We start from the raw sequence: 11,936 nt of genomic DNA, 5'->3' as shown, positions 1-11,936 counted from the left end.
ATTTCAGCTAGTAACAGCGTATACTGATCCAAGCATGACAAGAGTGCACCCGGAAAAGGCCCGGAGACAATGGAAAATTCCACCCGGGTTACATCATAGTCAGACACGTATTCCGAAACCAGATATTGGATTTTAAGGTGTACCCAGGTGCAGATATACACTCAGATCACAATATAGTACTGATGAAAAGTACACCGAAGTTTAACAGAAACGCCTGAAAGAATCAATGGTGAAGGAAGTGGAATTCTATAGTACTGAGGAATTATGAGACCCCTTTTGAAGTTGGATGAAGACGTGGATACTCTGATAAGGAAAATCACAGTACGCAATTCAGTTGAAGAGGAGTGGAATCTCTAAAAAGAGCAATAACAGATGATGGACAGACAAACATAAGTACAAGGAAGATAACAAAGAAACCTTGGGTAACAGGAGAAATACATCAAAGACGAAAGAATAAAAATGTTCCCAGAAAGACAAGAATACAGAAATATAAATCACTTAATAATGAAATAAATTGGAAGTACTGGGAAGCCAAAGCGAAAGGACTGTAGGAAAAGTATGAATAAGTCGCAAAAGAAAAGTTCGTCGGAAGAACTTATCATCACACAGAAAAGTCAAAACAAGTTTCGGTGAAATTAACAGCAAGGGTAGCAACATTACAACTGCGATGAGAATCTCACTCGTAAGTGCAGAGGACAGAGGGACAGGTCGCAATTTCTAAAATCATTGGGGGAAGTGGCAACCAAACGACTACTCAAGCTGAAGTCTAGGGTATGAGACAGGGGACATACCATCATAATTTCGGAAAAATATCGTTCACACAACGGGAGGACGCAGGCAGCAAGGGCAATTAAATGCGTGAGCTATCGCACAGTCAGCATTAACAGCTCATGCATCCAAGTTGCTGACAAGAATAATGCATTGAAGAATGGAAAGGCCATGGTCTTTGGCGGGGCAGGATGCAAGCTCGGTTTGCGAAGACTTTTTATGGAGGGCGGGGGCGGAGGCGGCGGCAACTCCTCGCTGTCGCTGTGTAAGGAGTTGACTCATTAGGTGTGAGATACAGACACAAGGGAAGATTATATATGGAATCACTCGATGAATGTTTCACCAATACACTTGTATACAGCAGGAGCCCGACATTAGTTCGGCCGTGTCCTAGTTTAGAAACAGGCTGAGGTATCTGTGTAGAAATTTATCGTAATTTTTTAATAATGATTTTCGTTATGATACCATTTTATAAAGATGACAAGTCAAGTTCTGGTGGAGGCAGAACAACGGCAAAGAGAAAGAATTCTTTTCAGCAGAAAAACATAGGATGAGAAATTGCCAGCACTTCGATTTTCAGGTCACACATATAAACAATGTGGCTGTGGACTAGCTTCGTGAGTATAATACACTGCAATGCACAGCTGCACTGCAGCTTCCTGTGTGCTTCGCTGGAATGTGAATGTATGTTGGGTAGTGAACTACTATACCATAAATGCCCGCGTATTCACAGTTACACTGAACCTCAAGAAGCAACGCTGTGATAACCGACACCCATCAAGGCTGTACAGCACACCTACATTACGAATAACGATTTTACATTACATGTTCATGTCAACGTCAAGGTCATTATAAATGAGTAACCAGGAAGCGATAATTGGGGAAGGCATCAGTCTTATTAATGGAGTCACCCCGATATTCACAGAGAGATTTAGAGAAACGTATGTATACAATAAATCAGAATAATCGGACGGGGATAGTAACCTTGTTCTTAGAGAATCGACGGCATGGAAACAGCAAATCATCATAGTTCGCAGAGACTTAATGAAATAGAAAATTCATACAAAAAAAGAATAGCTTGTAAAAGCGTTACATTACTTACTCTTAAAAAAGCTGGCAGAGACCCAATGACATGAAAAATTCATAAGAAAAGAAGAGTAGCTTCTAAAAAAGCTAGATTACTTACTCTCAAAAAAGCATTAAAAAACAAGAAAAAGGAACCACCAAGAGCCTAATTGCAGTAACGTGGTTACCACCGAGTTTGGGAAAGTACATGAAGCCCAGTAGATTTTCTCACCTAGCGCAGCCGCAGGAAGTATGAAGAAGAGCAGCTCTTTAGTGACTGTTAAGTCGCTTAGAAAGTTAACAGTCAAGTCAGCGCAACGACGAGAGCTATGTCCAACTTCTTTCTTCACCTGGCCATACACAAGCTGAATGCTGCGTTTCATTATCCGCATTCGGTACAACTGCAAAACAACACGAACGCCGCCACGCATAACAAACTTGTACGAGTGGTCGCCAAGCGAAGTTTTCAGCGTATAAAGGATGCATTCTGCAGAACCATTTCCACTACTGCAAAGAATACGAGGTAATCTACTTTTACCTTCTCTGAGAGTCCCGACGGTGCTGTTGTGTTTGATTTATGCAAGGAAACGAGAATAAAGTGTTATGTGGGAGCACGTAATGCGCAAATTAAGAAAAGAAAACAAACACATTTTATTGATGGTGGTCCACATTATTAACACGCTGTCTCGTGTGTACATTTCTGCAACACTGTATAAATTTGAAGCAGAAAATATTATGCAGCGACTGAAAGAAACTGCCTTGCAAACGAGTGAAATTTAATTGTATTTGTTGCAAAAATCTGAAAACTGAATGTCGGCTTAAAATACATCTTTCGATCCTGGTTATATAAAACCGATTTTATGCTTACATTTAATCTATCACTGAGGAGGCGGAAAAACGCCGGCCGCTGGTGGCCGAGCGGTTCTGGCGCTACAGTCTGGAACCGCGCGACCGCTACGGTCGCAGGTTCGAATCCTGCCTCGGGCATGGATGTGTGTGTTGTCCTTAGGTTAGTTCGGTTTAAGTAGTTCTAAGATCTAGGGGACTTATGACCTCAGCAGTTGAGTCCCATAGTGCTCAGAGCCATTTGAACCATTTTTTGAGCGGAAAAACGAACCAGAGATTTGTTTCAAACCGGGAAAGAATTGTGTATGAAAATGAGTAAATCATGAATACGGACGCTCGATCCACGCAACGGCAACAACGACAACAAGGAAAATAAAGCAAGAAACTCCAGTGAAAGTGACAAGTTTGAGGATGTTGTAAGGCCAACTGGGAAGAAAGTCGAAGGAAACATTTATACAATGCGATGTGCAGGTAGAAAAAGAATCTTAGGCAAAGAGTGAAGGCTTATAGCAAGCAAATACAGCAACGTTACTTGAATCTAAAAAGAAAATTTCAAGAACGTAGCAACAGAAATAAGTAACACCGAAACAATTTTCAAAAGCAGGGAATCGACGAGTGAAGCTTAACAAATTTAAATCGAAACGTTCTCATGCATTAAGCTCTGTACCTGGCGCAGTTTTAGACGTAAAAATCATTAGTTGCAGGGAATAGAGCAAGTAAAATGTCACATATAACTATGGAATAGTACTGTTTATAGAACTTTCTACAATAATCGTGTTCTACATCTTTGTGCATTCTCTGAGATCCACTGTGAAGTGCGTGGCGAAGTGTACTTGTTGCGTGTTGCATCTTACAGTTCCTTCCCGTTCTGATCATGAATTGAGCATGAGAAAAATGACCGCTAGTGTGACACTTTTCTAAGGTTATATGTGTATGTTTCGTTCAAATGGGTACTCTCGAACTCAGTACCTTCGTACAACTCTCTACCTCTACGATATGCCTGTCCGACGCGGACAGTTTAAGCCAAGAACTCGCAAATTTGATGGTTGTTTTTAAGGAAACTGGATACTCTGAGAATTAGAATCGTCGGGCTATGACGTTTGGACCATCCCCGGAGGTACACGAAGGGAGCATAGGTCGGTGGCCTTTATTCCTTATGCTGGAGGCATATCGTTTACGACTGGAAGAATTTTAAGAATTTTTCACATTAAGAATGTATTCCGTCCATCTTCCAAGATTAGGTCAACTACTCGGCTCTGTGAAATACGATTTGGGGCTTAGGAAGCCTGGCATATATAAAATTCCGTGTCAACATGGGAAGGCTGATATCGGCGGTTCATTTCGCACAGGACAGGGGCGTTGAACATCGCGGTACCAGAACACTGCTTAAAGGAGGGATACGGGATGAAATCTGACGAAACTGTAGTAGTTGCCAACACTTCCGGTTTTTGTAACAGTGTTTATAAAGAGGTAATTGAAATTAGGTTGGCGGGTAAATTGATTAATAGAGAAAATGGGTTTCCTCTTAACGGGACGTGGAACTATGGACTACTCCGTATCAAAACTGAACGTTCTTCGATGCAACCGTTCCGAGTGTTCGAAACTAGTCTCTGAGTGCGATATATCGTTGCCGCAGCATTCTACAAAGGGCGGCGCCAACTGTCCAGTCTTGGAGGGCAGCAGCTGTGATGGGCGGCGCACGCGCCGTGTACGGTACGGAGGCCTATATATAGGACGTCGATTTGCAGCCTTGGCATCAGTTCTCAGCGGGACTCAGGAGCAGAAGGCGCGTTCTCTCTTCTTTGCGTGACATCCACGTTCACACTACCCTACTTCAGAAAAATTACTCCAGACACCCTAATCAAGGTTTGGGAAGAACTCGCCTGTCGACTCGATATGTGAAGAGTGATGCTTACATTGAACACTTGTAAGAAAAACTGAATTGTTCTTTCATTTTATGTATTATTTATAATTATAAGTTGAATTTAATAAATGCTACAAAGTCTTAAAGCCCGTATCTTCATTTTAAAACACCCTGTACGTATCTTTAGTACTGTATACCAGAGCTGAAACACTATCAAAGCAACAGATGGAAGATGGTGGCTCTATACTGAAGACGAAAAAGTGTAATTCCTACGCTGCAACGGTTCTGGCAATGTTTTGCAGGATGTAGGAGAACTCCAATCATTTATTCGCGATGTCTTGATCGCATTTGGTGGATTTATTACAATCATTCATCCACGAAATGAGATCAAAACATTTCAGAATAAATGATTGTATTTCAAATAGATCGTGTGTCCCTGTTTCACAACGTCAAATTTCAATGAAGCAATACTTTTCCTAACGGTTATCTTGAAGGACACAAAACAGTAACTGACAAACATAGCACCCGTCTGAACCCAATGGATTGAAAATACTTGAGAATAGATGTAGACTGCAAAAGATAAAAGTTTCTCTTTCGGGCAAAGCACCATTCACTTAATCACGAAGGTTATTTGATAATGAAAAATCTAAGGAAATCTAAATACATAAAGTTTTTAGTTCAAAAACACAGTCTTAGACATCAGGCCAAGAAATTTCCTCCTTATCGCCGTACAGGCAACAGAGGCGGGCTGGAACGAACACCTGTGTGCATGTAGAAAAGTGGGTAGTTTTTTCTTATATAGCCAGTGTAGTGTTCCTTGTGCGTTTCGAGATACAGAGGCAGCTGCGTCTACCTGCCACTTACGCAACGATCAACATGTGAACATTCACCCGTAGAAATTTGCACACAGCGGGCCGTATCATATACGGCATCACGACTGATGGTACCCTGCCGGTAAGTAACGTAAAGATATTAAAGATTAGCCGCACACCTTAAAAGGATCGAGACGCACCAAAATGGCATCCGCTAATATCCGGATTAAAGATAATGCACCTGAGAAATGATGTCCTCATAAGGCGCGACACAATTACCTCCTGCAATAACTGTGTCTGTGCATATATTTTCATAAGCAGGTGCTCGCTTATCAGGTGACCACAAAAGCAGATCGTGTAATTTAGCGAGAAATTCCGGAAGCGTGTTGGTAGGTAATGTGCACGCGGCCCGTATTGCATACGTATGAAGCAGGGGGAGATACGGCAGCACGCGAGTGTTCCACAAGCGCATGCGCCAAGTAGAAGGCATCTCTACAGCTCACGTTTGCTTCGACAACGCTTTGCTCTAGTGCGAAAGAAGGCCACACGCTGACGCAAAGTCGAAATTTTGTCTGAACGGTGGCGCAAAGTTTACTTTCGCGGAGAGAAATGTGCCGTTTGAACAACACACTAATTGTCCTCTTACGAATTTTGAAGCTCATTACTTTAGATTTAGTGGTCACTTAATGATTGGTTACATAAGTGTCAACATTCTCAATCTGCTGTCACTCAGTGATGTTTCGGTATGGTTGTATCATCATCACTTTGTTCTTTTATTGTTCCAACAACAAAGTGATATTTCGAAACCAACGAAACACGCGTAAGTGGAGAAAAGAACATTGTGTTGCTCAAGGTGGTGCCTTCAGAGTACTTTGACCATAAGAATTACATTAAAAATTAGTGGAAGGAGAGTAGAAGGAGCTATTTGCTTATTCTGAGTCACATATTCCTGCAAATGCAGAATTACGAATCAATATTTCTGCGTCAACTACAAGAATCCATGAATCTTTCGACGTTTGTAACAGTAGCCAATATTTTATGGATTGCCACTTTTCACTTCATTAAAAAATTAACTGCAGTATCAAAATGACAAAGCGCACGCCGATTCATCTAATATTGTGATTTCATAGGGTATGTCTAAACCGCGGTTGGTTTGCGATTTCACGTAGATACATGCTTCGGTGGTTCTTCAACTTTGTCCCGTCAACTTAATTCATTTATGAAAATTTAGAAGGAATTTCTAAAGTTCAGTAAATATGACTCCAAATTTATAGAGTGTAACTAACGCATTTTAAATGAAGTACGGGCTTACTGTGTAGGTGCTTGTGGGCAAGCTGAAATAGAAAATGAAATGCATAATACATACACTACCCCTCGCCTTTAACGTCGCCATCAACATTTATACTGGTAACTGTTCTCATCCAGTAAGCCGCTGAGGATTGTTCGGAATATAACCATACTGAAGAAGAGTCTCTATCCTACTTTCTCATTTCCACATCAAATCTCTTTTCACTGCTGGGATTCCCAAAAGCCAGTCTCTTTACAAATTAAAACTATCAGAGGAGGCGACACGTAATAATTATTATGATGCCTTATAGTTTTTTTCCAGTTATATATATATATATATATATATATATATATATATTTCAAGTTATATATATCTGCTAACCTGCAGGATCATCCTCTTAGGCCTACAAACAAGCGAGAACGTAATAGCTCTGTTGAGAAGTAATACCGAGATTCGTTTATGGTAGTCTGAAAATGTCATTCCGTTGAGTGTGATTAAAATAAACGAATGAGTTTTATCTCTTGTAATACCTCTCATGTGCTGTTGAAGTGTAACTCCAGTGAAAGCATTCTAATCAATGGGTTTTGGTATCCAATGCAGAGCCTCCATATCCGCTGATGCAGATGAAAGGCATTTTAGGAGGTACGTCTAATCTGAAATGCTAAGGTACATACACAAGTATTACACTGAACACTAATGGATGGTCTGAGAAGCAGCTGTCTTCACTCTCCCTCCAATTACATCACTCATTGTGGCTAATCGAGATCGACAGGTGCGCGCATCCATCATAACCAGTCGCCTTAAAGTAATGACTATTCTGTCAAAACCGGTTTAACCGAGTCGCACTCAGTGAACAGCTTCCCAATAAAGAAACTTGCCAACAAAGAATTGAAAATCGAGCCAAAGATATTCATCATTGTAGCTGATAAGTGCATCTCGAAGATTAAGAAGGTGTAGAACTACTATAGCGTGAAATATCCGCACGTGAGCGATAGGTCGAAGTCGCTTTCTCCATGTATGGGCCGACTGAGAGAAATAAATTTATAATATATTATGGGTATAACACATTTACACGTACCCTTCGGAAGACAGTTATCCAACTTCAATTAATCGATGGAAAGTGTGAAACAACTAGTGCAGAGAAAGCACTGTAGCTTAGCCTAGTATTCATCTAGATTACGTGCAATTCAGCTCCCCACTCTACTGTTCAAAGTTGAACGTTTCGCAGAAAGTCCTTTAGATATATTCGAGAACGTCAGGACGACGATGACGATGATTACGACGACGAATTTAGGGTGCTCGAAGGCATGGTTATCGGCGGAATTGTCAAACACGAATGTTAAAATTTAGTGAAAAGCACAGAGTCTTCATTTAAAAGCAATTTTCCAGTGAAAATGTTTCACAGACACGTAACAGCATTATAGGGAACGTCTCGCCGCGTCAAAACTTGAGTACCCCCGTGACACCCTGCACCAACACCAACACCAACACCTATTCTATTCCTGTCACAGGTTGGCGTCGCTCCACGGCGCGATTCTATGGGAAAGGAAGGTAACAAGACTATCTGTATTTGGGGAGGGAAGTGTAAACATGTGTTCATCATCAGTTTTATTAAGGAGCAGACGGTTAACGTTACATAAAGAAAAACACCGGTTGCCGACGAAGTAAGAATAAGATCTATTATTTAAATTCTTGGTATTACGTCCGTATGATCCTCATATTTTAAAAAGTAATAAATAAAGTTTATAGTAAAAGGTGAAGCTAGGAAGAGGTGAAAGACAAAATATTACCACAGAGTAATAAGAGTGGCTGATCACATGATTAAAAATGGATAAGAATTTTTTGAACACTGTCCTCAGGCAGATACATCGATTAATTAAATTATACTGAAGTTCTTTCACTAACACAGTCTAGATCGCATGTAAGCTGCATATATTTCATTTGGTGACCGGTGTCAGTTCCTTCAGAAGTTGTTGTGTCTTCAAGTCCTGAGACTGGTTTGATGCAGCTCTCCATGCTACTCTATCCTGTGCAAGCTTCTTCATCTCCCAGTACCTACTGCAACATACATCCTTCTGAATCTGCTTAGTGTATTCATCTCTTGGTCTCCCTCTACGATTTTTACCCTCCACGCTGCCCTCCAATGCTAAATTTGTGATCCATTGATGCCTCAAAACATGTCCTACCAACCGGTCCCTTCTTTTTGTCAAGTTGTGCCACAAACTCCTCTTCTCCCCAATTCTATTCAATACCTCCTCATTAGTTATGTGATCTACCCATCTAATCTTCAGCATTCTTCTGTAGCATCACATTTCGAAAGCTTCTATTCTCTTCTTGTACAAACTAGTTATCATCCGTGTTTCACTTCCATACATGGCTACACTCCATACAAATACTTTCAGAAACGACTCCCTGACACTTAAATCTATACTCGATGTTAACAAATTTCTCTTCTTTAGAAACGCTTTCCTTGCCATTGCCAGTCTACATTTTATATCCTCCCTACTTCGACCATCATCAGTTATTTTGCTCCCCAAATAGCAAAACTCCTTTACTACTTTAAGCGTCTCATTTCCTAATCTAATCCCCTCAGCATCACTCGACTTAATTCGACTACATTCCATTATCCTCGTTTTGCTTTTGTTGATGCCTTCAGAAGTAAAATAACATATATAGCATGCAGAAGCCATTTATTTTCCTTATTTTCTACTATGGTTGTATTCATTCCTCGACTACTTAAAAAACGTAATAATCTTGTTTACAGACTAAAAAAATGGTCTGATGATTGTCTTATAAGAGACGGAAACCGGTCACCAAATAAATACGAGGGAGAGTCAAATGAAAACCTTACATATCTTTTTAAATATTATTTATTGTGCAGAAGTGGTGCAAAGCTGTATCACTTTTCAACATAATCTCCCCCACGCTTAATGCAAGTCCTCCAGCGCTTACGAAGTGCATAAATTCCTTTAGAAAAAAATTCTTTCGGTAGTCCGCGCAACCACTCATGCACCGCGTGGCGTACCTCTTCATCAGAACGGAACTTCTTTCCTCCCATTGCGTCTTTGAGTGGTCCAAACATATGGAAGTCACTTGGGGCAAGATCTGGTGAGTATGGTGGATGAGGAAGACACTCAAAATGCACGTCCGTGATTGTTGCAACTGTTGTGCGGGCACTGTGGGCCCTTGCATTGTCATGTTGCAAAAGGACACCTGCTAACTGCAATCCCCGTCGCTTTGATTTGATTGCAGGCCGTAGATGATTTTTTTTTTAGGAGATCTGTGTATGATGCACTGGTGACAGTGGTCCCTCTAGACATGTAATGCTCCAAAATGACGCCTTTTTCGTCCCAAAAGAGAGTCAGTATAACCTTCCCTGCTGATGGTACTGTTCGAAACTTCTTTGGTTTTGGTGATGAGGAATGGCGCCATTCCTTGCTCGCTCTCTTCGTTTCCAGTTGGTGGAAGTGAACCCAGGTTTCGTCCCAAGTAACGATTCTTGCAAGGAAGCCATCACCTTCTCGTTCAAAGCGCCAAAGAAGTTCTTCACAAGCATCAACACGTCGTTCTCTCATTTCAGGAGTCAGCTGCCGTGGCACCCATCTTGCAGACACTTTGTGAAACTGGAGCGTATCATGCACAATGTGGTGTGACTAATTTGTAAACATGCTGCAATGTCATTTAGTGTCACTCGGCGGTTTTCCTTCACTATGTCTTCAACTGTTGCAATGTTCTGTGGAGTCACAACTCGTTGTGCCTGACCTGGACAAGAAGCATCTTCCACTGAAGTCACACCATTTGCGAACTTCCTACTCCATTCGTAGACTTGCTGCTGTGACAAACATACATCACCGTACTGAACCTTCATTCGTCGATGAATTTCGAATAGGTTTCACACCTTCGCTACGCAAAAACCGAATAACAGAACGCTGCGCTACGGTCGCAGGTTCGAATCCTGCCTCGGGCATGGATGTGTGTGCTGTCCTTAGGTTGGTTAGGTTTAAGTAGTTCTAAGTTCTAGGGGACTGATGACCTCAGCTGTTAAGTCCCATAGTGCTCAGAGCCATTTGAACCATTTTTTTGAACACAACGCTGTTCTTCCCTGGTGCAAGTCGCAAGTGGGGCGGCCATCTTTATACTGATACTGAGACGGTATGTGTGCATCTGCACTATGCTGCCACCTACAGACCATTCTGCACGCTGTTTGTAGCACGCTTACCAACTTACAGGATAACGGTGCGAAATATCGATTTGTTATTACAAATTTAAGGTTTTCAGTTGACTCACCCTCGTAAATAAATAAAGGCGACACACCAAGAAGGAATAACCCGAATGGGACAGAAGTCGGTAGGCGTGATGTACGTGTACAGACAAACAAATGATTAACAAAATGGCTCTGAGCACTATGGGACTTAACATCTGTGGTCATCAGTCCCCTAGAACTTAGAACTACTTAAACCTAACTAACCTAAGGACATCACACACATCCATGCCCGAGGCAGGATTCGAACCTGCGACCGCAGCAGTCGCGCGGTTCCGGACTGAGCGCCTAGAACCGCTAGACCACCACGGCCGGCAATGATTAACGTTTCAGAAAAATCGAATGATTTATTCAAGAGAAAGAGCTTCAAGCATCGACTAAGTCAGTAATGCGTGGCTCCACCTGTGGTTCTTGTGCAATCCGTTATTCGGCTTGGCACTGACTGATAGGGTTCCTGGATGTCCTCCTGAGGCATATCGTGCCAAATTCTATCCTACTGGCGGTTTAGATCGTCACAAGCGCGAGTTAGTTGGAGGGTCCTGCCAATAATGCTCCAAACGTTCTCAAATGGGGACACATCTGGCGAACTTGCTGGCCAAGGTAAGGTTTGGCAAGCACGAAAACAAGAAGCAGAAACTCTGGCGGTGTGCGGATGGGCATTGTCTTGCTGGAATGTAAGTCCAGGATGGCTGGCCGTGAAGAGCAACGAAACGAGGCGTAAAATATCGTCGACGTACCACTGAGCTGTAAGGGTGCTGCGGATGACAACCAAAGGTGTGCTGCTATTAAAAGCAATGGCAGCGCAGACCGCCACTCCTGGTTATCGGGCCGTATCGTGGGCGGCAGTCAGGTTGGTATTCCATCGCTACCTGGGGTGTCTCCAGATACGTTTTCGCTGGTGATCAGGGCTAATCACTACAGAGAGTTCTACTCCAGTCAATGAGATTCCAGCCCGAAGACATGTGTGGTGATGGCCGGGAGAGCGGAAATACATTTCAAATGATTGAAGGGAGTGCTGGTAAATCGAAGATA

This window comes from Schistocerca serialis, chromosome 1, assembly GCF_023864345.2.
Source record: "Schistocerca serialis cubense isolate TAMUIC-IGC-003099 chromosome 1, iqSchSeri2.2, whole genome shotgun sequence".
In the NCBI taxonomy this organism is placed as follows: domain Eukaryota; kingdom Metazoa; phylum Arthropoda; class Insecta; order Orthoptera; family Acrididae; genus Schistocerca; species Schistocerca serialis.
This window is presented reverse-complemented; position numbering follows the sequence as displayed.